Source organism: Mus musculus, chromosome 3, assembly GCF_000001635.26.
Source record: "Mus musculus strain C57BL/6J chromosome 3, GRCm38.p6 C57BL/6J".
NCBI classification, from domain to species: domain Eukaryota; kingdom Metazoa; phylum Chordata; class Mammalia; order Rodentia; family Muridae; genus Mus; species Mus musculus.
This window is the reverse complement of record NC_000069.6, coordinates 32,217,461-32,244,971: the sequence shown is the minus strand read 5'-3', so window position 1 is coordinate 32,244,971 and position 27,511 is coordinate 32,217,461. Positions and strand designations below refer to the sequence as shown.

General features: G+C 42.2%; 1 long non-coding RNA gene across 1 annotated transcript in view; it reads left to right on the top strand.

Moving 5' to 3' along the window:
• Gm42201 overlaps nucleotides 1-7,441 on the top strand; it is an 88,777-nt gene extending 81,336 nt beyond the window's left edge. Inside the window, exons 4-5 of the long non-coding RNA XR_880745.1 lie at nucleotides 5,438-5,655; nucleotides 7,368-7,441. This is a non-coding gene — a long non-coding RNA (predicted gene, 42201). The remainder of the gene's footprint in view (nucleotides 1-5,437; nucleotides 5,656-7,367) is intronic.
• The last annotated feature ends 20,070 nt before the right edge of the window (nucleotides 7,442-27,511 follow it).

The following is a 27,511-nucleotide window of genomic DNA, read 5'->3' as shown; positions in this document are numbered from 1 at the left end:
TTATTCCAGACAAATTTGCAAATTGCTCCTTCCAATTCGTTGAAGAATTGAGTTGGAATTTTGATGGGGATTGCATTGAATCTGTAGATTGCTTTTGGCAAGATAGCCATTTTTACAATGTTGATCCTGCCAATCCATGAGCATGGGAGATCTTTCCATCTTCTGAGATCTTCCTTAATTTCTTTCTTCAGAGATTTGAAGTTTTTATCATACAGATCTTTCACTTCCTTAGTTAGAGTCACGCCAAGATATTTTATATTATTTGTGACTATTGAGAAGGGTTTTGTTTCCCTAATTTCTTTCTCAGCCTGTTTATTCTTTGTATAGAGAAAGGCCATTGACTTGTTTGAGTTTATTTTATATCCAGCTACTTCACCGAAGCTGTTTATCAGGTTTAGGAGTTCTCTGGTAGAATTTTTAGGGTCACTTATATATACTATCATATCATCTGCAAAAAGTGATATTTTGACTTCCTCTTTTCCAATTTGTATCCCCTTGATCTCCTTTTGTTGTCGAATTGCTCTGGCTAATACTTCAAGTACTATGTTGAAAAGGTAGGGAGAAAGTGGGCAGCCTTGTCTAGTCCCTGATTTTAGTGGGATTGCTTCCAGCTTCTCTCCATTTACTTTGATGTTGGCTATTGGTTTGCTGTAGATTGCTTTTATCATGTTTAGGTATGGGCCTTGAATTCCTGATCTTTCCAAAACTTTTATCATGAATGGGTGTTGGATCTTGTCAAATGCTTTTTCTGCATCTAACGAGATGATCATGTGGTTTTTGTCTTTGAGTTTGTTTATATAATGGATTACATTGATGGATTTTCGTATATTAAACCATCCCTGCATCCCTGGAATAAAACCTACTTGGTCAGGATGGATGATTGCTTTAATGTGTTCTTGGATTCGGTTAGCGAGAATTTTATTGAGGATTTTTGCATCGATATTCATAAGAGAAATTGGTCTGAAGTTCTCTATCTTTGTTGGGTCTTTCTGTGGTTTAGGTATCAGAGTAATAGTGGCTTCATAAAATGAGTTGGGTAGAGTACCTTCTACTTCTATTTTGTGAAATAGTTTGTGCAGAACTGGAATTAGATCTTCTTTGAAGGTCTGATAGAACTCTGCACTAAACCCATCTGGTCCTGGGCTTTTTTTGGTTGGGAGACTATTAATAACTGCTTCTATTTCTTTAGGTGATATGGGACTGTTTAGATGATCAACTTGATCCTGATTCAACTTTGGTACCTGGTATCTGTCCAGAAATTTGTCCATTTCGTCCAGGTTTTCCAGTTTTGTTGAGTATAGCCTTTTGTAGAAGGATCTGATGGTGTTTTGGATTTCTTCAGGATCTGTTGTTATGTCTCCCTTTTCATTTCTGATTTTGTTAATTAGGATTTTGTCCCTGTGCCCTTTAGTGAGTCTAGCTAAGGGTTTATCTATCTTGTTGATTTTCTCAAAGAACCAACTCCTCGTTTGGTTAATTCTTTGAATAGTTCTTCTTGTTTCCACTTGGTTGATTTCACCCCTGAGTTTGATTATTTCCTGCCTTCTACTCCTCTTGGGTGAATTTGCTTCCTTTTTTTCTAGGGCTTTTAAATGTGTTGTCAAGCTGCTAGTATGTGCTGTCTCCCATTTCTTCTTGGAGGCACTCAGAGCTATGAGTTTCCCTTTTAGAAATGCTTTCATTGTGTCCCATAGGTTTGGGTACGTTGTGGCTTCATTTTCATTAAACTCTAAAAAGTCTTTAATTTCTTTCTTTATTCCTTCCTTGACCAAGGTATCATTGAGAAGAGTGTTATTCAGTTTCCACGTGAATGTTGGCTTTCCATTATTTATGTTGTTATTGAAGATCAGTCTTAGGCCATGGTGGTCTGATAGGATACATGGGACAATTTCAATATTTTTGTATCTATTGAGGCCTGTTTTGTGACCAATTATATGGTCAATTTTGGAGAAGGTCCCGTGAGGTGCTGAGAAGAAGGTATATCCTTTTGTTTTAGGATAAAATGTTCTGTAGATATCTGTCAGGTCCATTTGTTTCATAACTTCTGTTAGTTTCACTGTGTCCCTGTTTAGTTTCTGTTTCCACGATCTGTCCTTTGAAGAAAGTGGTGTGTTGAAGTCTCCCACTATTATTGTGTGAGGTGCAATGTATGCTTTGAGCTTTACTAAAGTGTCTCTAATGAATGTGGCTGCCCTTGCATTTGGTGCGTAGATATTCAGAATTGAGAGTTCCTCTTGGAGGATTTTATCTTTGATGAGTATGAAGTGTCCCTCCTTGTCTTTTTTGATAACTTTGGGTTGGAAGTCGATTTTATCCGATATTAAAATGGCTACTCCAGCTTGTTTCGTCAGTCCATTTGCTTGGAAAATTGTTTTCCAGCCTTTCACTCTGAGGTAGTGTCTGTCTTTTTCCCTGAGATGGGTTTCCTGTAAGCAGCAGAATGTTGGGTCCTGTTTGTGTAGCCAGTCTGTTAGTCTATGTCTTTTTATTGGGGAATTGAGTCCATTGATATTAAGAGATATTAAGGAAAAGTAATTGTTGCTTCCTTTTATTTTTGTTGTTAGAGTTGGCATTCTGTTCTTGTGGCTGTCTTCTTTTTGGTTTGTTGAATGATTACTTTCTTGGTTGTTCTAGGGCGTGATTTCCGTCCTTGTATTGCTTCTTTTCTGTTATTATCCTTTGAAGGGCTGGATTCGTGGAAAGATATTGTGTGAATTTGGTTTTGTCGTGGAATACTTTGGTTTCTCCATCTATGGTAATTGAGAGTTTGGCCGGGTATAGTAGCCTGGGCTGGCATTTGTGTTCTCTTAGTGTCTGTATAACATCTCTCCAGGCTCTTCTGGCTTTCATAGTCTCTGGTGAAAAGTCTGGTGTAATTCTGATAGGCCTTCCTTTATATGTTACTTGACCTTTCTCCCTTACTGCTTTTAATATTCTATCTTTATTTAGTGCATTTGTTGTTCTGATTATTATGTCGGGAGGAATTTCTTTTCTGGTCCAGTCTATTTGGAGTTCTGCAGGCTTCTTGTATGATCATGGGCATCTCTTTTTTTATGTTTGGGAAGTTTTCTTCTATTATTTTGTTGAAGATATTAGCTGGCCCTTTAAGTTGAAAATCTTCATTCTCATCAATTCCTATTATCCGTAGGTTTGGTCTTCTCATTGTGTCCTGCATTACCTGGATGTTTTGAGTTAGGATCCTTTTGCATTTTGTATTTTCTTTGACTGTTGTGTCGATGTTCTCTATGGAATCTTCTGCACCTGAGATTCTCTCTTCCATTTCTTGTATTCTGTTGCTGATGCTCGCATCTATGGTTCCAGATCTCTTTCCTAGGGTTTTTATCTCCAGCGTTGCCTCGCTTTGGGTTTTCTTTATTGTGTCTACTTCCCCTTTTAGTTCTAGTATGGTTTTGTTCATTTCCATCACCTGTTTGGATGTGTTTTCCTGTTTTTCTTTAATGATTTCTACCTGTTTGGCTGTGTTTTCCTGCTTTTCTTTAAGGGCCTGTAACTCTTTAGCAGTGCTCTCCTGTAATTCTTTAAGTGACTTATGAAAGTCCTTCTTGATGTCCTCTATCATCATCATGAGAAATGTTTTTAAATCTGGGTCTAGATTTTCGGTTGTGTTGGGGTGCCCAGGACTAGGTGGGGTGGGAGTGCTGCGTTCTGATGATGGTGAGTGGTCTTGATTTCTGTTAGTAGGATTCTTACGTTTGCCTTTCGCCATCTGGTAATCTCTGAAGCTAGCTGTTTTAGTTGTCACTGTTAAGAACTTGTTCTTCAGGTGACTCTGTTAGCCTCTATAAGCAGACCTGGAGGGTAGCACTCTCCTTAGTTTCAGTGGGCAGAGTATTCTGCAGGCAAGCTCTCTTCTTGCAGGGAAGGTACCCAGATATCTGGTGTTCGAACCAGACTCCTGGCAGAAGTTGTGTTCCACTCACTAGAGGTCTTAGGATCTCGTGTGGAATCCTGTGTGGGCCCTTGCGGGTGTCAGGCGACTCCGCTGGGAAGGTAGCCTGGGGCTCGAGTGGAGCGGAAGGGACTTGTGCCCCAGATCAAGCCCGGGTAGCCTGCTTCCCTATGTACCGCAGTCTCAGGTTCCACGCGATTGGATTGGGGCAGGTGCTATGTTCCACTCACCAGAGGTCTTAGGATCCCGTGGGGAGTCCCGTGTGGGCCCTTGCGGGTGTTGGGCAAGACTCTGCTGGCAAGGTAGCCCGGGGCTCGAGTCGAGCGGAAGGGACTTGTGCCCCAGATCAGGCCCGGGTAGCCTGCTTCCCTATGTACCGCAGTCTCAGGTTCCGCGAGATTGGATTGGGGCAGGCGCTGTGTTCCACTCACCAGAGGTCTTAGGATCCCGTGGGGAGTCCCGTGTGGGCCCTTGCGGTGGGCAAGACTCTGCTGGCAAGGTAGCCCCTTTTTTTCCTTTCTTTAAATAGAGTCTTGTTATATAGGCCAGGAAATCCTACAATACACGACTCTCCTGTCTCAGCCTTACAGGAGCTGAGATTACAGGCATGCACCATCAAGCCTTGCTTGGTTACTAACTTTTTACTGTGAATGCCTGCATACTACTGGGAACGTGGTTTTCGAAGAATAAGTCTTTCTATAGAGACAAAGATCTTTTCTGTCTCCTCTCAACTGTGTGATGGCTTCACTAAATTTCAGACATTGCCTTTAATTTTAGTGTGAATATGTACGAAAGTCACCCGTGAACCTCTCTGCCCTTGGTTTCTAGAGGCATGACGAAAAAATAGGATTGGCAGCCACGTTGGCTTGTGTATTTGTTAAAGTTATTAAATACACTAAGGGAAAGTTAAAAGATACCTTTCTTGGGTTAACGGAAACATAGCAAATATTGGAAAGGCATGGCACCAATAAGGTTTGAATACAGTGCCTTTGAGTTTCTCTACCCTGGCTGAAACCAGCACATCTGTGAGTCTTTCAGGGGCAGATAAAAGATGCTGCTGGGAAGCAAAGGGCTGGCCGTTTTTTGAAATATTTTGGATAATGAGCAAAGGGTTCTGTTCCTGTCTCAAAAAGAGTGGGTTGTTGGGTTCCCTGAACCAGAAGAGGAGAATTAAGGCCTTTAGTAAAAAAACAAGCAGATAGTACCTCTCCCCAACTTAATAAATAACAATTCCCTCATCACGGTAGTGGGTCCATTGGGTGTTATCTGAATGTTTGCCAGGAAGCTGTTTCGAGTAATTTGCTTAAGCTGGAAGAGCACACAAACCATCCTCCGCACTGCATATAAATACGGATTAAAGGGAGGACCCAGACAGCAAAATAGCAGAAGTTGAGCAAGTAATTTGGGAAGCAGCAAGGGCTGACTGGGAAGCCTGCATGGGAAGGCTTCCCTTGTTTGCATGCCTGTGCTTGGTCATCTGCTCACTGCTTTATGACTTACAGACTGTGTCTGTATGTTATGCTGCAGAACTCCATATGGTGATGTGAGCTCGTGCACCTAGACCTGCTGCCCCAATGAGGATGGCTTAGAAGGTGCCGTCTTCCTTGAATGTGAGCCATCCTACAGCTGATGCTTTGTGCACCTCTCTTCAGAAACTTCAAGGCGGTCACAGAGCATTTGGCTGCATGACCTGCACCGGGCCACACATAGCTGGCACACAGCTGCATCTCAGGAGAGCTACCCAGGTGAGGAGTAGGTGACTATGTTCATGAGAAGGAGGAAGGAGGGATAAAGCTTTCACAAATGGTCCTCAGGGAGTAGTTCCAGAAGAGTGAGGACCTGACTGTGACAGGAAGAGAAAGGAGAGGGAAAGTCAGAGGAAGAGGCAGTGTTGGGCAGTGGTTAGCACAGGTGTTTGTGGCTAGCTAGCCAGGGCCCAAGTGTACATTCTGCCATAGGCTGGCTTTGTAGTTATGATGAGTTGCATGATTATCTACTAGCTTCTCTGTGCTTACCGAACAATGAGTTATCTACTTTGAGATATGTTGCACGGCAACGTATCTGATAGTCCTGGTTCACAAGAAACAGACAATAAGTATTTAGAACCAAAAGGAGGTAAGACCAATAGATGTAATTTAGTTTAATTTTAAGTATTTAAATATTTTAGAAGAGGGAAAGTTGACTGAAGAACAGAAAAAACTCAAGAAAGTTCATAGATGAATCAAGATAGTAAGTATAAATGGAAATCGTGGTACAGGAAGGTAAGAAGAAGGGTGGTCAGCTGAATTGCATGAGGATAGCAAGAGCGGTGGGGAAGGGTGTCCTGCCAGGTGTCCTGCCAGGTGTCCTGCCAGGTGTTCTGCCAGGTGTCCTTTCAGGTGTTCTGCCAGGTGTCCTGCCAGGTATCCTGCCAGGTGTCCTGCCAGGTGTCCTTTCAGGTGTTCTGCCAGGTGTCTGGTCAGGTGTCCTGCCAGGTATTCTGCTAGGTGTCCTGCCAGGTGTTCTGCCAGTTGTCTTGCCAGGTGTTCTGCTAGGTGTGTCTTCCTAGACAGAGTTCAGGGAGGGGGATGAACTTGCCAGATTCCCCAAGCTTCAGAATACAAATTCCGAGGTGAACGTATGTATTTACTAGAGAGAGAGAGAGAGAGACAGAGAGAGACGGACACACACACACACACACACACACACACACACAGAGAGAGAGAGAGAGAGAGAGAGAGAGAGAGAGAGAGACAGAGACAGAGACAGAGACAGAGAGACAGAGAGAGAGCCTTATGCCTGAATACATGCATGCAGAGGTCAGAGACCAGTTTGTGGGAACTCATTGTCTTCTTCTACCCTGTAAGTTCTGGGCATTGGACTCAGGCTATCAGGCTTAACAAGTGCCTTTACCAGCTGCATCATCTTGTCAGCCCTAAGTTAATTTTTTTTGTGGGAATGTGTGAAGTGAGATATTAGGTAATTATACAGTTGCTATGGAAAAATAAATGGAAGGTAAGAGCAAAATAAGGCAACAACTTGGTTTTGTAACTGATGATTTGTGTATCCAAATATGAACGGAAGAAGATAACACTTGCCATGTTACTGGGTTAGTCAGAAAGTGCAAGGATGGTAGATGTGGGGGTTTCTTGATTTGGGGTGGGTAACCACGTCCAGGAGGCAGGTCAGAGGAGAGCAGTTGTGAGAGGAGAGTAGATGACTGGGAAGGCTGGATAGGGAATGAGCCCTATTGGGGTTGGAAATGACTGGCTGGCCACAGAGATGGGAAGGATGGTGGAGTGTACACAGAGAGGTAGGGGTTCTAATAAGTCTCTCTCTCTCTCTCTCTCTCTCTCTCTCTCTCTCTCTCTCTCTCTCTCTTTCTCTCTCTCTCTCTTTCTCCTTTCCCTTCCTTCTTTTTCCCTCCCATCCTCCCTCCCTCCTTCCTTCCTATCTTTCTTTTTATATTTTCCCACAGCTCATGGTAATATGCATGGTGTTTGGGAAATGATGGCTTCTTGAATGAAATAGGCAAGTCCCCCCCTCCCCACCCCCCAAAAACTTGGGAAAGTTTCTCAGAAGAAAGAAGCTTTGAGTCTGTATCCTTCTGATAAAATTGAAGGATGTCCTTTTATGGCTAAATGCACCCCCACTCAATACAGACTTCACAGTCAGAAAGCCAGGGAATTGAGTACAAGTATTTCTAAGTGTAGCTCATCCTGTGGTGACATAGAGAGAGCATGCATCTGATACATGGCATATACAAACATGGTCCCTGAAATTAAGCCTTTCTGAAGATCAGATGGATGGATTAGAAGCATTTTTGACTTATACATACATAAGTGACTTCTCAGATTCATTTAAAAATAGCTTTTTCTAATAAGATTGACACAATTACAAGAATGCTTTTACTGTTTATAATAAACCAGATGGCTTGTAGTTGTGTCAGTTTGTGACTGTTTCTAAAACAAACCACCATGAGTCAGCTGGCTGTCCCAGTTTATTTTGCATCGCTGTGATAAAACGCTCAGACCAAAAGCAATTTGGAGAGAACAGACATTATTCGGCTTATTCACCCAGATCAGAGCCCATCAAAAAGGGAAGCCAGGGCAGGACCTTAAGTCAGGAACCTGGAGGTGGGAACTGAAGCAGAGAGCATGGAGAACACTGTGAACTGGCCTGCTTTCTTTTACCACCCAGGCTCCGCTGCCAAGGGGTGACACCACTCACAGTGGGTGTGGCTTTCCCACATCAATTATTAATCAAGAAAACCCGCTTCACAGACTTGCCTACAGGCAATCTGAAGGAGATATTCTCTCAGTTGAGGTTTCTTCTTCCCAAATGAGTCTAGCTTGTGTCAAATTCACACACACACACACACACACACACACACACACACTCACACCCCTAACCAGCAATTAATTAGACAGCTTTCTTTTGTATATTGTTGAGATTTGGTCTTTTGCTGTGTATTGTAATGGTAAGTGCAGGCCCCCAAGACCTGAAATGAGAAAATCCACATATAGACCCAAGAGATGCTATGTGGCCTTGCCCTCAAGTTATTTCTGATTGGTGAATAAGTTATATTCTGATTGATGGCAGCCAATAGCTGAACAGAAGAGGCATAGGCAAGTTGTGGGTTCCCAGGTGTGGTGGTTTGAATACACTTGGCCCAGGGAGTGGTACTATAGGAGGCATGACCTTGTTCCACACAATCAATCCACGCAGCTCCAAGCAATCAATACCCTCTTCTGGACCCCATGGGAACTCACAGATGCATGAACATACACAAACAGAAGGAGACTCACATATACATGGAAATAAAGATAAAATAAATCTAAATTTAAAAGATAAGGTGGCCTCAGACAAGTATTCATGTCTTCTCTCATACATGGTAACATGAGATTAAAAGCAATTGTGTGTGTGTGTGTGTGTGTGTGTGTGTGTGCACATGTGTGATGAAAATGGAAGCAGTCTTATTTGGGGGGGGGGGGGATGAAGGAGACCAAGAGAGTAAAGTGGGAGACTATGAGAGAGGGAAATGGGATGTGAATTTTAGTTAAGTGTAATGGCACACATACTTATGAATATCATAATGGAACCCATTTATTTGTATGGTAATGTACCATTAATGAAGGTGCACACATAAATGTAACTTAGGGGTTAGGGAAGCCATCCAAGGTCAGATTCCCACCAGTCAAGTATGATACAGTTTTCACAGCAGCAGTGCTTCTCACTGAAAGCACAATTCTAATTCCACCTATGTTCCTGCAAATGACAATTTCTTCTTTTTTTAGTGACTGGTTAAAGATCCATTGCATCTCTATGCCATGTTTCCTTTGTCCATTTCTCGGGTGTCTCAGCTTGGCCATTATGAATAATGCAGCAATAAACAAGAATGTGCAGGCATCTCTTGGCATGACCACTCAGTTCTTATATACATGGGAGTGGTATAGCTGGGCCATACTGCAGGTATGGTGTTAGCTTTTGTGGATCCTCCACACTCATTTCCAGAGTTGCTTCACTGATTTGCATCTAATTTGCATTCTTGCCAACAGCATATAATGGTCCCTTTTTTGTAGTCCTCACTAGCATTTGCTAACTACCGCAGGAATTTGTTATATTGTTTGGAGATCAGAAGTTTAAAGTGAGCTTCACTGGGCTAAAATGAAGGTGAGGACAGAGAATGCGTTGCTTCTGGAGGCTGAAGGGAAGAATTGTATTTGTCATTACAAGCTTCTCTAAATTGTCTGTTCCTTGGCTCGTGGTCTTCCCACTTCTACACAGTGCTTGGGATTAGGCTCTCTCAAGGCAAGTACTCAACCACTGCCTGCACACTCCATGCTTAAAACCAGCTACAGCATCTCTTCCAACCCTTCCTTCTGAGTCTGATACTGTTGTCTCATCATTCTCTGACTCTGAATGTAAAGTTACCTGGTCATAGTGCCACAGTACAGGAGAATCTCTCCATTTCAAGACCAATATCTAAAGAAAGGCATCTAGGAAATAGGACAAATTGTTAACAGGCTCTGGAGATTGCACTGTGGACAACTTTGGACCCTTGCTTCATATAGTACTGTGATACTTCTTGCCCTCGGGGATTGTCGGCTGATGTCAGTCCAGGAGGGCAAATGGAGCAGAGGTGATGGACAGGGGGTTTGAAGCCCTGTGAGTACATATGGTAATGATGACACACCACGACCAGCTCTGGGCAGACAGATTAGCTTAGTTGGGTTGATTCAGGGGTTATATAGTTTTGGAGTTGGGAGGTAGGGATATCTAGGATAGACAAAGGTCATTGTCTGAAGGCTTAAGGTACCAAGATGCCTCATTAGCCTGGGGAGGTATTCTAGGAATCTCAGGTGCTAGCTGAACATGTTCTCAATGGGAGAAAAGAAGTTGAACCTATAATCTAACTAAGGCTACTTGGGAGTGTGTGGTGTTTAAGGTCAGAGAAGGGGAGCCCTGCTTGTAAAGGGAGTGCTCCATTTTGCCTGGAGCCCAGAATGCTACTTGAACAATGATAAGACTTTGACCTTAATTAGCAGGGCAACAAAGTACAGAAGTGTTCTTAGTCCATTTCACAGGTAAAACACAGAATGAATGATGGAGAGAGAATCGGACCTCAGCTCTCTGACTAAACCAGGGCCTCTTGTTCTTCATGAGCTCATACCCACTTCTTTAGATATAGAAGATGTTTCTTACATTTTTTTTTTTTTTTTTTTGGTTTTTCAAGACAGGGTTTCTCTGTATAGCCCTGGCTGTCCTGGAACTCACTTTGTAGACCAAGATGGCCTCCAACTCAGAAATCTGCCTGCCTCTGCCTCTGAGTGCTGGGATTAAAGGCGTGTGCCACCACACCTGGCTTTCTTACTTTTATACAATGTATACACGTGGTTTATGAAAATATGTATGTATCTTAGATTCCTCAAGTCACTGAGACAGATTGCCACAAATTCGATATCTTAAAATAGTACATATTCATTCTCTTTGGAGTATGAAGTTCAGACTTAGAGTCTAGAAGTCAGAATTGGATTTTGTGAGCCAAAGTGAGAGTGCCCACAGGGCTGGATTCCCATGAAGGCCATATGGAGAATGTTATGGGACCCCTCTAGTTTCCAGGGGCAGGTGTCATCATGGATCTATGACCACATTATCCATTGCTGATTCTGTTGTCTCCACATACTCTTTCTCTGCTGTCTGTCCCTCTGCTATCTGTCTGTCTTAGTTAGGGTTTCCATTGTTAGGATAAAACATTATGACCAAAATCACCTTGTGGAGGAAAGAATTTATTTCATTGTATGCATAACTTGGAGGCAGGAGCTGATGCAAAGGCCAATGGATGCACACTGCTTTCTGGCTTGCTTATCATGGCAGCAACTTAGGTTAGCATTTCATAAAATAGTCATTGGTGATAGTCAGGTCAATTTGACACAGTGTGTCACAGGACACATACCTTTGGTGGCACTATTTAGCTTGTTACATCATATTTGTATATGGGTATACACACACACACACACACACACACACACACACACATATATATATATATATATATATATATATATATATATATATATATATGTGCTTGCATGTTCATGTGGGTGCATGTACCTGTATGCTTGTAGGTGAGCATGCATGTATGCATATGTGTCTATGGAAATCAGCGGTTGATTCAAAGCATCTTATTTGGCCACCTTTCACCTTAGTATTTTTAAAAAATGCAATGTTTTTGTATTCTTTGATAATTCCACACTTGCAAACAATTCGTTTTGATCATGTTCACCAACCCATACCTTCCCTTAACTCCTTCCAAATCCTCTTCCTCCTCCTCATTCGCAGTTCATATCCTTTTAAAAGTCTGAGCCCAATTTGTGTTGCCTTTATACTCATGTGTGAGTGGCCATCTACTGAAGCTTGGTCAATCTACAAGAACCACAATCTTAAAGAAAAACGACTTTTACATGGCATGATAGCCCATGCCTTTACTCTCAGGCAGAGGTAGACAGATGTCTAAATTTTGGGACAGCCCTGTTTATACAGGACATCCTGAGTTCCATAATTGAGAGACACTGTCTTAAAAAGACAAAAACAGCCCGGCGTGGTGGTGCACACCTTTAATCCCAGCATTCAGGAGGCAGAGGCAGGTGCATTTCTGAGTTCGAGGCCAGCCTGGTCTACAGAGTGAGTGCCAGGACAGCTAGGGCTACACAGAGAAACCCTGTCTCGAAAAACCAAAAAAAAACAAAACAAAACAAAACAAAACAAAACAAAAAAAAACCCAAACAAATAAATAAACAAAAAACCCCAAAACACTGTCTTCTCTCTCCCAGAAGCCACCAGCTATGCATGTTTCTTCAGTTAGGGATGGAGCTTGTGAGCCACCTGTCCTGCCATGCTGGAACAGTCACTGGCTTCATCTTGTATAGGTCTTGTAGGATCACAGCTTCTGTGATTTCCTGTCATGTCCAGAAGGTACTGGTTTTTTGTCCCAGATACAGGCCAGGTGGCAAACACCTTTAATCTGGGCCACATCTTCTGCTGGAGACCTATATAAGGACATTAGAAGAAGGAAGATTCAACTGTGAATAGAAGATGTATTTCATTCTTTTATAAAATAGCTTATGTTTGATCATCACCATAGCACTGGCAAACCCAACTGACTGGAGTGATATGACAGCTGTCTCCACATGGAATGTTTTGACAAAACTGAGCACCAAATAGTTTTGGTTTTTTTTTTTTTTTTTTTTGGAAAAGAACTTTGTTTATTAATTATGAAACCATACTATTAACTATTTTTTTCTGAACTCACTAGAAGCTAGTTTACTTAGCTTCTTATTTCACGCTCTGTCACTTACTGATAATAACATGTATATGATGATGTCACTACCAAAGGGAGGATGAGGGCAGTGTGCACTCCTCTACCAACAGTGGCGGGCTATCTCAGTCTTATGTATCATTGTATGGAGCTGCTCATCTCCAGCCACTTCCCTGATTGAGAGCCACTTTCTGTCACTTTCATCCATGATCCTAAGGATCCTTCCCGGGTGACGACAGCATCTGATGTGGATATTGCACATGCTTTGCTTTACCCTGAAGAAGTGGGTCCTGGCCACCGCATTACCATCAAGTTACACACCCTCAAAATGAATTTACAGGAAACTAGCTATGGATGGCAATGCTGCATCATGGTACCATGTGCTTCCTGTTGTGCTACGGCTCCCTGCTCTCCCTCTCCCTCTCCCTCTCCCTCTCCCTCTCCCTCTCCCTCTCCCTCTCCCTCTCCCTCTCCCTCTCCCTCTCCCTCTCCCTCTCCCTCTCCCTCTCCCTCTCCCTCTCCCTCTCCCTCTCCCTCTCCCTCTCCGTCTCTCTCTCTCTTTCTCTCTCTTTCTCTCTTTCTTTTTCTCTTTCTCTCTCTCTCTCTCTCTCTCTCTCTCTCTTTCTTTCTTTCTTTCTTTCTCATGTTTTCGCCATTTCAAAGGGACTTTCAGAGCATGGAGAGGTAGCTCAGTCGGTAGAGTGCTTGCTTAGCATATATGAAGCTGTATGCAGGTTTGATCCCTAGCACCACGTAAATCTAGCCATTGTAGTGCACACCTTACTCCTAGAACTTAAGAGGTAGAGTCAAGAAGATGTTCAACGTCAACAGTGGCTACATAGCAAATTTGAGGCTAGCTTGGGCTGCATGGTAATTTCAACATTATCTATCTATCTATCTATCTATCTATCTATCTATCTATCTATCTGTATATCATAACTTTATAGTAGTTTCAACATTATATATACATATATGTATGTATATATAAAGATATAGATATATATTTAACATGACTAGCAACTAGAAAATACTCCACTTTGAGAATGGAAATAGTTCAGCAGTTAGAACAATTGCTGCTCTTCCAGAGGACCTGAGTTTGATTCTGAACACCTATGTCAGGTGGCTCACAGCTGCCCGTAATTTCATGTCCAGGATACCTAGTGGCTTTGGTTTCTTCATATACCTGCATTCATTCCACATAACCATGCAGAGAAACACATGCCTGTACATGTTATTAAAAATAAGTCTTTAAAAAAGGAATTTTCCCCTATAAACATTTTCTCTTCCCCCAGGCATTTCTCCCCACTTCGTTTTTCCTGATAGTTGGGCTGGGATAGATAATTTTGAGGCCTTAAAGCTGTGTTAGTGGTTGCCAGGGAGCTCAGGACACCCCACTTCTCCCTGTGAAACTGTTGGTGGTTAACAGCTGCTGGCTGAGGAAGAGGCATTTTATTCAGTAATGTAGCATAGGGTTATTTGCTCATGTTCTTGTAAGGAGCTCCTGATTCACACTCCTATAGATAACACTTTAACAGATTCGGTTTTCTTATGTTTGATTATGTGCAGCTAGGTGTGTGTGCCAGTATGTGGGTATGCGCACATGAATGCAAGGATCCATGGAGATGAGAGGGTTGGACCCCTTGGTGATTCAGCTGCAGTCATAGATGGTTGTGAGCCACCTGCCTTTTTGGAATTTGGGTTCTTTGGAAGAGCAGTAAATGCTCTTTCTCACTAAGCTCTCTCTTTCAGGTGACTTTATGAAACCAATCGAGTCACACAAAGGCATGAAAGTAGAAGGAGGATTAGAAAAGAAGAGGGGATGAGCAAGAGTGAGAGAGGAAGGGGACCCTTAGAGTCAACCAATTACAGACGGTGTTACCTACCTTAGCATTGGATAATATAATTGTTCATTAAGATAAGCTACACAAAACTGGCTGTCACAGTTCATGAACTGGGGACTTGCTGCATGTTCTTAAGTCATCCTTAATCACCCCAAAGATAACACCAAGGCCATTCTACCTGGCACAATGGAACTACTCTGCACACAATGGGGGCATGGGCATCCTTCTCTGAAGAAGCTTCGAAGTTCTTGGTAACATTTACCATCGTACTTGACAGCATGTAACATAGGTACTGAAATATAACTGTTAACTATCGCCACATTTATGTTAGATGACAAAGAGATAAGACAAGGAGGAAAACAAATATATCTGCTTGAAATTATATACAGGTGTATTAAAAAATAAAGGAGGAAGGACTCAGAACTCTCAGATTTCTCATTTCTGCAGATTATCATGGCTGAGTTTTCTTTCTTTGTTGAATATGGTGTATACACATGACTATTTGGCATGCCCAGGCGGACACATACAGAGATGCCATAGCAGGGAGTCGGGTGTCTTCCTCTATCACTATCTTCTTGCCGTAAGACAAAGGTCTCTCAATGAACTGGAAGCTTACTGTTTCAACTAGGCTGGCTAGCCAGTGAGCTCTTAAGATCTGTCTGTCTCTGCCCCCAATACTGGGGTTACAGGCATGCCCAGCCATGCTCAGTTTTTTATGTGACAGCTGGGGATTTGAACTCAGATTCTTATACTTGAGAGCAAGCTTGTTACCCAGTGAACTTTCTTTCTGGTTCTTTCCTTGTTTTTGAGGCAGAGCTTTATCTATCGGAGGCTGACCTTAGACACTGAGTGCAATGGAGACTCATCTTCCTTCACCTTCCTAGTAGTGGGAATACAGATGTGTGGCACCATGCCCATCTGTGTAACAACATGCCCAGCTGTGACGGATATTTTTAGCTACCTTCTCACATACTTCATTTCTTTTGTCTTTGCCCTCAGTGTGTAGCTTGGCCTATCATGGTTCTAACCTGGTAATATGCCCCAAATATTGATTCACGAAAGATCTGAGCATTAGCATTCCTGCTTGAATTGAGTTGTCTTTATTTTTTTTCATTTACTTTTAATGAAAGGCACAAGTCGAACTAGAAGAAAACCCAATGTACCTCTTGTATTTTAAGCATATGGTTTCTTAGCCTTACTGTATAGTGGTAATTTAATTTATTCTTGGAAATGGAGACCCAATTTTCAAGTCAATATAACTCCCTCTTTGTTCGTTGATTCAGAGCCATGAGGAGCAAGTGAGTGGGTGGTAATCATGACCTCCAATTCAGCAAGACAACTGCCTCATCTCCTGGTGCAAGCATTCTCCCCTTCAAAACTAAGACTTTTTATCAATAGAGCATACATTTGCTGGGATGAGAGGCCACAGGCAAGAAAAACAAAAGCTTTCCTGGGAAGGGACGTGAGACAAAACGGATGCTGCTCCTGTTTAACTCGGGAGCCTGAGGATTTCCCAGAGAAACAGCACATTCTCCTGGAGAGGATTCCAGCCTCACAGGGGACTGAACTGACAGCTGGCTCAGCTCTGACTTTTCAAAAGTATTTTTCACTGTTGAATCAAGTCAGATTGTGGTGTACTTGGGAAGAACAGCAGCTTCTATGAGCATCAGCTACTGCTGCACTTGTTTGCTATAAAATGATGTCCTGGGTCAGAAGTAATATAGATTGAGACTTTAGTGGGCAAGGCACTGTATAAGACATTGGTAGTTTCAGCACTAAATGACCTTGAGGTAAATCCCTATTGCTGATGTGTCTTAAGCATACAATGCTGCCCGTTTGTTTCAGAAGGGGCTCAGTGTAATGAACTGCCACCAGGGAGCTAGTTAATTACCTAGGGAATGCTGTCAGTTTAGGGACTGACTGTTGGGTCTCTGTCACTCCTCTGTGGCTGTAGCCAGATCAATCTTGGGGACTAGGAAAGCTGTTTTGAGCCCACATGGAGCCTCCAATACTCTTCTGTGGATACTTTCCCAACAAGCCATTGGTTACAGCTATGTGAATGAATCTTTTCTGAAATAGCCTGCTTCCCTCCAGCTACCTCTCTTCAGCAGGCTGAGCTTGAGGGATGGAGGTCAGGATGTGGCTGAGTCTCCTGTTGTAGAAATACCTGCAGGGTATAATATATGCCTGTTCACTACATGCCTACCATTTGCCAGGCACCTGGAAAACAAAGGCTCCCCGTGAGCTTCCCTTCATTTCATGAAGAAATGTCAGAGTGTGTAACCTAGTCTGTAATGTCAATGAGTGGTGTGAGGAGAAATGGGAGTAGATGGTGGGAAAGGTCTATAATTAAGAGCTGAGGGTTGAGAGGGGGCAGCAATGGAAGCTCTAGAGAGGGGGAACAGGAGCAAGAGGAGAAGAGAAGGGAGGAAGAGCTCAAGAGAGCAAGAGAGGGAGAGGAGGGGACAAGCAGCCGCTTTTATAGTGAGGCAGGCACACCTGGCTGTTGTTGGGTAACTGCGGGGCAGAGTCTACTAAAATGCCAAAGTAGTATGAGGGAATTTGCTTAGCTGGAAAGTGGGGTTAGCTGAGATACAAGGATCCCTGAACCTAGTGTTCTTTCTACCATTCCACACTGGCCATCTTAAAATATCTAGCATGGCTGGAGTGACTGATACAGGCCCTCGTTAGGACAGGTTTTCAAAGAGAAGATATCATACTTCTCCACACGTTCATGGCATGTTAAGATGGCCCAGCAGGTAAAGATGCTTACCACAGGCTGACAAATAGTTCAATCCTCAGGTGAAAGGAGAGGACCACATCTGGCAAATTGGTCTCTGAGCTCCACAAACATGTTGTGGCACGTATGTACATACAACCACACATGTGCACACACACATATACATGCATACACATATGTATATATATACACACACACATACACACACATGTTTAAAAAATAAAAATAAAATTTAGGGCTAGAGGAATGGCTCAGCCATTAAGAATGCTATTCTTCAAAAGGATCCAAGGTTGGTTCCCAACACCCACACCGAATGACTTATAATGACTGTAATTCTAGTTCCAGGGAGCCTGATACACTCTTCTGGCCTTCATGGCCACACACACACACACACACACACACACACACACACACACACACACACACACACACACTCACAATTTCTTTTCAAAAGGGAACTGCTTTATACCAAGTCATGGCACCTGCAGTTTATTTCTGCAATTTTCTATAGGACAGCAGTAAACATAATGACATACCACAGGTGTGGATGGCCAATCTGCCTCTGTGATGAGGCCTTGCAGTGCCCAGAGACTCAGTTAGTGCCCAGCTGTTCCCCACCCCCACCCCCATCCTTTGGACAACAACATTACTGGGTTCTCTTCCTGTTCATTGTTTCGAAGCTTCTGCTCTAACTGTGTGCTGTTTCCGGCTCTCATGACTCTCATTTGTTCAGTGACATCCTTAGTGTCTGTAACCAGGCTTCCTCTTCTGCTCTGATGAAGCACAGGGAGGAGTCTCTGAATAACACTGGGCACCATGTCTAGAGAAGCCTGGTGGCCACCTTGCAATACAGACACAACAATCATTATCTTTTTGGTTAAGATAAAACAATATTTTCTTCTCTCACCCATCCCCAACTTTGAGATGACAATGACATTCGAAAAATCCTGCATCAGAGGTTTCACATATGACAAATGGTGTCATTTGTATCGTGTGATTTTGTGGCATGCTTTATTTGTTCAGATGAGAAGCTGTGTGGTGTGACTTGGGTCTATGTGAGTCATGTCCTTCTAGAGCCGGAAGAGCATCCCAATCCGAGCTGGGCCAAGCAAATGGGAGGAGCTGTGTAGCAGACAGAGAGGAAGGCACTGGCTGTATCTGTCCTGCCTGGTACTTTGTATTCCGAACTTTTACTTACAACCAATACCCTCTGTTATAGGGAAAATCTGTCTCCTCCAGAGGAGCATCATTGGGAACATCAACCACACTCCAGGGTAGGCCATAGGCTCAGGAGTAGTTGGCTAATACAAAGAATCCATGTTTTTGTTTTTGTGAACCTTTTTTTTTTCATTTTGACATTTTTTTTTGTCTTTTTGGTTTGTTTGTATTTTTTTGTTTTTCTTGAGAGAGAACACTTGGAGAGGAGAAACAGGATCAAAATATATTGTATAAAAGCTTTTTTAATTGGAAAGGATTTATTTTATTTTTGTGTATGTGTCTCTGCGTGTGCATGTATGTGTGCATACATTTTAAGGAGGCCAGAAGATTGTGCTGGACAGCCTGCAGCTGTAGTTACAGTCGTCATAAGTGGCTCAGCATGGATGCTGGGAATTGAACTCAGATCCCTGTGAAGAGCAGCAAGCCCTCTTAACCACAGAGTCACCTCTTCTGCTCCTTCTTGGCACTTCAAGCTCACAGTAGATGGTGGGAAGAAGACTGGGCCGGGTCATGGCACCTGGCCTGTGCTGAGTTTGCCCAGCTTGGTACCGTTTAAGCTAGTTTAAACTAATCAGTGCTCCTGATATCTAGGTATGTCAGTGGTCTTCTTCCAGAAGAAATCATTGCTGCCTATTTTTTATCTGTACTTATTCTTGCTTTAGTTGTCGTAGAAACCAATAATGACTCATGGATGAGAATTGACTGTTCCAGAACTTTCTTTTTCCCCCTCTACAATGTCAGGAGCACAGCAACTCCAGTCAGTAAGCAGGTGCTCCCTGGCAGGCAAAACTCAAAATATCCCACCAAATGTGGTGTGCTCGCGCGCGCGCGCGCGCGTGTGTGTGTGTGTGTATTTAAGTTATTCTTTTCTGAGTGCAGGAACTGTTATATCATAGAGAATATTATGGTTATTTATAACCATCTTTTCTTTCTTGGGAAAAAAATGTTTTCAACATGGTGATGCTTTCTAGTTGGCTGGAGACAGGAGACAGAGAGTGAAGGATAAACAGTGTTTCCATTTTCCAAATTGATAGCTAATGTTTATGTCCTTAAGATGAAGTTGGCATAACTTCTGGTCAATGCCTGGGTGCATGTATGAGGATACTCAGATAAGGTGTATGGCAATCAGACCCCAGTGGTTTTGGCTCTAGGGAAAAATAGAGGAACTTGGGTCCAATCTTGGATACTCTTGAATGTATCCTTAGTTCAACGACTGCTTCAAGTGTGTCTTACACTCACTCTCTTCTCTTCTGTACTCCACTGCACACCTCAATTGCTTTTAAGATGTTTTTGGGAGCCCTTAAGCTCAGTGCTTAATCACTTAGTTTCTTATCCTTTATCTTAAAAGATTTTCTGGGATTTTACACACACACACACACACACACACACACACACACACACACACACACAGAGAGAGAGAGAGAGAGAGAGAGAGAGAGAGAGAGAGAGAGGTTAAGTAACTGTTACTTGTCTAGCCTGCCATTTTATGCTGTTACTAATATTATAAAGAAACTTTCTTGAACTTTTTTTGCTATTATTAGGAAATTTTTTCATGCCCAAGTTGATTACATGTTCTCTGCCTTTGGAAACCAGTCACAGCAGAAGGCAGCAGAACTGCTTTGTATAGTTACCCACAGTAAGCTTGGACCTGAACCAATCACCCAGCAGCACTTCCTTGTATAAGCTTTAGTGATATTTGCATTTATAAGCTGCCCCTGGGATGAACCCCAACATAAGAGAAAGAGAGACCTGTACCAATATAAGAAGCTATTTGGAATAAGACTTCCATTTTGAGTAGGGGTTGAGTAAAGTTTAAGTTCCTGAGACCTCCCTGGGAATTGTCATCCTACTTGGCAGAAAGAGACATGTACTCGGGTAACTGACATATGGTTGGCAAGTTAAGACATGACTGTTACATAGAAGGCAAGTCCCCTGCCACAGTTGAGTATCCCAACCAAAGGGAACAGGATAAGTGTACAAGAAAGACATGTTTCTAAGGAAGTCCCCTATCCCTAAATCCTGATTGGTGAAATTGCATGGCACAGATATTTGTAGATCTCAGGCTTAAAAGCCCAATAGAATTTTTAGCGCAAGGTCAGGTGTCAGCTCCGGAGTCTGATTTGTGTCCCTGATTGATCAGTCTTGGGGTGTAGCATTCAATAAACCATCCCTGTTTGACTGAGATCAGTGTCTGAGTGTTTTGTGCAGCTATTCCCAGACCACAACACCTACTACACATTAGGTGGGGTACTCTGAGTTTTGCTTGCCAGTGAGCATCTGCTTCCTGACTGATGTTTCTATGTTCCTGACACTGTTCAGGAAAGAGAGAAGCTTTTGGAACAGTCTATTCTCATCTATGATGGGCAGATGGGTTTCAGTACAGGGATGGGGCCCTTCTCCATGTGGGGTAGTAGATAGGGCTGTGCTGATGGTACATCTTCATTTCCAACTTGATGAGATTCAGAATCACCATGAAACGAATTCTGGCCCTGAGTTTCCAGATTGAGTTGGAGGGGAGAGAGACCTTCAATGTGCTGGTACCATTGTAAGAATTCTAGATCTTTACTGACTTAGCACCAATGTTCACTCTGTCTGCTTCCTGACTGCAGAGGCAATGTGACCAGCTCCTCTCAGTCTCGCTTCCATAATTTTCCTGTGGTGGTGAACTGTACCTTTCAACTGGGATCTCAAATAAACTCTTCCTTCCCCAGGTTTCTTATCAAATATTTGATCACAATGATGAGAAAAAAATAGTGAACACAGGAATCCTCAGAGCTTTCTTCCCCAAAGAAACTGGGGGCCTAGAGCAGGCTTCTGACTTCCTATCTCCTTTCCTCTGTACACAGCAACCTGATCTATGTGATACTCTACTTGGCAATACTAGGGCTGGGGCCAGTCCTAGGAAAACCCACAGGGATGAAACTTGCCTTTAGACTCTTTAATTCCATGGGCAGTACCTTTCTCTCTTTGCCTTCGTCTTTCTCTTTGTATGTCTGTCTCTGTCTCCTTGTCTATCTCTTTCTTTCAAGGCTTCATTGTATTTTAATAATTCATTTTCCCCCTTTAATTGGAAATAGTTTTGTTTCTCATACAATATACCCTGATTATTATTTTCTTTCCTTCTTCTTATACTGTTGTTCCCCACCTCCTTCCCCCTCCAGATCCATTTCCTTTCCATCCTTAATTAAGAAAGAGCAGACTTATAAGATATAAAAATCAAACACAAAACAAGATATAGCAAGATGAAGCCAAAGCTATCATATTGAAGTTGGACAAGGCAACCCAACAGGAGGGAAAGAGCAAAGAGCAGGCACGAGAGTCAGAGGTCCACTCATTCTCACAGTCTCCAGGAGTATTATAAAAATACTAATCTAATGGCTATAATATCTACACAGAGGACGTGGGGAAGATACATGTGGGTCATGTGCTTGCTGTTTAAGTCTCTGGAGTGAGCCTTGGAGTGAGCCTAAGATCATACTAGACCTTGGTTGGCTGCTCCCACAAGTTCTGTGCCACTATTGTCGTACCATGTTTTGCAGGCAGGCCGGGTTGTAGGTGAAATTTTTTGTAGCTGGGTTGGTATCCAAGTTTTTCTCTCAGTAGCTTATGGAGTACCTTCCTTAATCAAAGAGACTAGAATGTAGAGGTAAAGGCTCCATGTAGGCACCAGATCTCCTTCTGCATGTTCAATGAGTTGTGTGGGTGTTGTCCTTGGCAATGGGGCTGTCAGTTTGTGGAGACCAACCCTTTGTCTGAGCAGTAGCCTGGTTGTTTGGGAACTTCTGTGAAACTCCCTTAAACAAGAACTCAACTGAATGCAACCCAGTTCTGTCACTGGAAGCCTTGCCTGGTGACTAGAGATGGCCAGTTGAGACTCCTTTTCTCCACTACTAGGAATCCTCATTAGGACTGTCTTAATACATTCCAGGAACTTTCCTTTGCACTAGGTTTCCATACCAACTCCTGAATACCCCAATTCCAGCCATCTCTCCCCACACGCTCTCTCTTTACCTAATCTCCCAACACCTGATCCCCCCTGTTCCCTTCCGCATCTTCCCTTAGTCTTCCCATAAAATCTATGCTATTTCACCCTTATAGGGAAATCTATGTGTCCCCCCTTGATTGCTCCTCTTTACCTGACTTCTATGAATCCAAGGATTGTAGCTTAGTGTGGGTCTCCATTCTCCCCAGGAGTAATTAGCCTCTGGCTGCAAGGACACAGAGAGCAGAGGTGACAGCAGGGTTCAGGGGGCTTGCAAGTATGACAGAAGGACTTCTGGAGACTGCTGCAGAGAGATAAATCTACTTTATTATTCCAGGGATAGGATATATGAGGGCTTTTAGGGATATAGGTGGAAAGGGCTAATTGGTCATAATTCCTAATTATCATGAGGGTGGGAAGCCAGAGAGGAGCTTGTATGCTTATTCAGTGCTTGCAGAGAGCTCTGCACAAGGTTAATTTTCAGGCAAGGCTGGGCACCTGTGCTGGGGGACACTCTCCAGGTAAGGTCAGGCAGAGAAAGGGAGTCCCCCATTTTGGACAGAGCTCAGAGGGCCATCTACTCATAGGAGGTGGGCTGTGACCTTAATAGCAGGGATCCCTAACATCTTGGTTATCATTTACTTAATGGCTAGTATTCACTTATAAGCAAATACAAACCATATTTGTCTTTCTGGGTCTGGGTTACCTCACTTAGGATGATATTTTTTCTAGTTCCATCCAGTTGCCTGCAAATTTTGTGATGTCATTGTTTTAAACAGGTTTGCAATACTCCACTGTGTAAATTGTACCACAATTTCTTTATCTGTTACTTTGTTGAGGGATATCTAGATTTTTTTCTATTTTCTGGCTATTATGAGTATAGCTGCAATGAACATGATTGAGCAAGTTTCTAGGTGGTAGGATGGAACATCCTTTGAGTATATGCCCAATAGTGATATAGCTAGATCTTGAGGTAGATTGACTCCCAATTTTCTGAGGAACTGCCATATTGATTTCCAGAGTGGTTATACAAGTTTGCACTCACACTAGCAATGGAGGAGTGTTCCCCTTTCTCCACATCCTCGCCAGCATCTGCTGTCACTTGTGTTATTGATCTTAGCCATTCTGACAGGTGTAAGATAGAATCTCAAAATAGTTTTGATTTGCATTTCCCTGATGGCTAAGGATGTAAGAATGTTGAACATTTCTTTCTTTCTATTTTTTCTTTTTTCAATTTTTTATTAGGTAGTTTCTTCAAATGCTATCCTGAAAGTCCCCTATACCCTCTCCCCTGCTCCCCTACCCACCCACTCCCACTTCTTGGCCCTGGTGTTTCCCTGTACTGGGGCATATAAAGTTTGCAAGACTAAGGGGCCTCTCTTCCCAATGATGCCCGACTAGACCATCTTCTGCTACATATATACATGCTAGAGACATGAGCTCTGGGGGGTATGGGTTAGTTCATAATGTTGTTCCACCTATAGGGTTGCAGACTCCTTCAGCTCCTTGGGTATTTTCTCTAGCTCCTCCATTGGGGGCCCTGTGTTCCATCCAATAGCTGACTGTGAGCATCCACTTCTGTGTTTACCAGGCATTGGCATAGCCTCATAAGAGATAGGTAGATCAGGGTCCTTTCAGCAAAATCTTGCTGGCGTATGCAATAGTGTCTGGGTTTGGAGGCTGATTATGGGATGGATCCCCAGGTGGGGCAGTCTCTGGATGGTCCATCCTTTCATCTCAGCTCCAAACTTTGTCTCTGTAACTCCTTCCATGGGTGTTTTGTTCCCAATTCTAAGAAGGGGCAAAGTGTCAACACTTTGGTCTTCGTTCTTCTTCAGTATCATGTGTTTTGCAAATTGTACCTTATATCTCACTATATTAAGTTTCTGGGCTAATATCCACTTATCAGTGAGTACATATCATGTGAGCTCTTTTGTGATTGGGTTGCCTCACTCAGGATGATACCCTCCAGATCCATCCATTTGCTTAGGAATTTCATAAATTCATTGTTTTTAATAGCTGAGTAGTACTCCATTGTATAAATGTACCACATTTTCTATATCCATTCCTCTGTTGAGGGGCATCTGGGTTCTTTCCAGCTTCTGGCTATTATAAATAAGGCCTCTATGAACATAGTGGAGCATGTGTTCTTATTACCAGTTGGAACATCTTTTTGATATATGCCCAGGAGAGGTATTGCAGGATCCTCTGGTAGTACTATGTCCAATTTTCTAAAGAACCGCCAGAAACTGATTTCCAGAGTGGTTGTACAAGCTTGCAATCCCACCAACAATGGAGGGGTGTTCCTCTTTCTCAACATCCTTGCCAGCATCTGCTGTCACATGAATTTTTGATCTTAGCTATTCTGACTGGTGTGAGGTGGAATCTCAGGGTTGTTTTGATTTGCATTTCTCTGATGATTAAGGATGTTGAACATTTTTTCAGGTGCTTCTCAGCCATTCGATAATCCTCAGTTGAGAATTCTTTGTTTAGCTCTGTGCTAAACAAACGGGGTTATTTGATTTTCTGGAGTCCACCTTCTTGAGTTCTTTTTATATATTGGATATTAGTTCCCTATCTGATTTAGGATTGGTAAAAATCCTTTCCCAGTCTATTGGTAGCCTTTTTGTCTTATTGACAGTTTCTTTTGCCTTATAGAAGCTTTGCAGTTTTATGAGGTCCCATTTGTCAATTCTCCATCTTACAGCACAAGCCATTGCTGTTCTATTCAGGAATTTTTCCCCTGTGCCCATATCTTCGAGGCTTTTCCCCACTTTCTCCTCTATTAATTTCAGTGTCTCTGGTTTTATGTGGAGTTCCTTGATCCACTTAGACTTGACCTTAGTACAAGGAGATAAGAATGGATAAATTTGCATTCTTCTACATGCTAACTGCCAGTTGTGCCAGCACCATTTGTTGAAAATGCTGCCTTTTTTCCCACTGGATGGTTTTAGCTCCCTTGTCAAAGATCAGGTGACCATAGGTGTGTGGGGTCATTTCTGGGTCTTCAATTCTATTCCATTGGTCTACTTGTCTGTCGCTATACCAGTACCATGCAGTTTTTTGTTTTTTGTTTTTTTTTTATTACAATTGCTCTGTAGTACAGCTTTAAGTCAGGCATGGTGATTCCTCCAGAGGTTCTTTTATCATTGAGAAGAGTTTTTGCTATCCTAGGTTTTTTGTTATTCCAGATGAATTTGCAAATTGCCCTTTTAAATTCGTTGAAGAATTGAGTTGGAATTTTGATGGGGATTGCATTGAATCTGTAGATTGCTTTTGGCAAGATAGCCATTTTTACTATATTGATCCTGCCAATCCATGAGCATGGGAGATCTTTCCATCTTCTGAGATCTTCTTTAATTTCTTTCTTCAGAGACTTGAAGTTCTTATCATACAGATCTTTCACTTCCTTAGTTAGAGTCACACCAAAGTATTTTCTATTATTTGTGACTATTGTGAAGGGTGTTGTTTCCCTAATTTCTTTCTCAGCCTGTTTATCCTTTGTGTAGAGAAAGGCCATTGATTTGTTTGAGTTAATTTTATATCCAGCTACTTCACTGAAGCTGTTTATCAGGTTTAGGAGTTCTCTGGTGGAATTTTTAGGGTCACTTATATATACTATCATATCATCTGCAAATAGTTATATTTTGACTTCTTCCTTTCCAATTTGTATCCCCTTGACCTCCTTTCGTTGTCTAATTGCTCTGGCTAGGACTTCAAGTACAATGTTGAATAGGTAGGGAGAAAGTGGGCAGCCTTGTCTAGTCCCTGATTTTAGTGTGATTGCTTCTATGAACATTTCTTTAAGTGTTTCTCTGCCATTTGAAATTCCTCTACTGGGAATTCCCTGTTTAGATCCGAACTCTATTTTTAAATTGGATCTTTGGTTTTTGATGTTGAGTTCCTTGAGTTCTTTTTATATTTTGGATAATAATCTCTTATCAGATGTGGAGTTGGTAAAAATATTTCCTCATTCTGTAGCCTGGTGCCTTGTCTGATTGATGGTGTCTTTTTCCTTACAGAAACTTTTCAGTTTTGTGAAGTCCCATCTATTAATTGTTGATCTTAGTGCCTGTTCAGGAAGCTGTCTCCTGTGCATTCAAGGCTATTCCCCACTTTCTCTTTTATCAAGGTCAGTTTTTCTGATTTTATGTTGAGAACTTTGATCTACTTGGACTTGAATTTTGTGCAGAGTGATAGGTATGGATATATTGCATTCTTTTAATGCAGACATCAATTTGACTAGCACCATTTGTTGAAGATGAGGTCTTTTATTCAGTGTGCATTTCTGGCTTCTTAATAAAAAAATCAGGTATCTATATGTGTGTGAATTTATGTCTAGATTTTCAGTTCAATTCCATTAATCAGTGTATCTGTTTTTATGGCAACACCATGTGGCTTTTATCACTATAGCTCTGTAGTACAATTTGAAATAGGGAATGGTGAGAACTCCAGCAGTTCCTTTATTGTTCAGGATCATTTTAGATAGCCTGGGTTTTTAATTTTTCCATGTGAAGTTAGGAATTATTCTTTGATTGTCTGTGAAGAATTGTGTTGGAGTTTTAGTAGGCATTTCACTGAATCTATAGCTTGCTTTGGAAGGATGGACTTTTATTACTGTGTCAATACTACTGATCTATGAGCATTAGAGATCATTCTATCTTCTTCAAGGACTTGAAGTTTTTGTCATAGAAATCTTTCACTTGCTTGGCTAGAGTTACCTTAAGAAATTTTATATTATTTGAGGCTATTGTGAAAGATGATTTTAACCTGATTTCTGTTTCAGTCCATTTGTCATTTATATATAAAAGGGCTACTGAGTTTTTTGAGTTAATCTTGTATTCAGCTACTTTGCTGAAAGTGTTTATTAGCTGTAGGAGTTCTCTGGTGAATTTTAGTGTCACTTATGTGACCTGTCATATCATCTGCAAATAACGATACTTTGACTTCATCCTTTCGAATCTTTATCCCCCTTGATACATCCTTCAGTTGTCCTATTGCTCTAAGACTTCAAGTACTATAT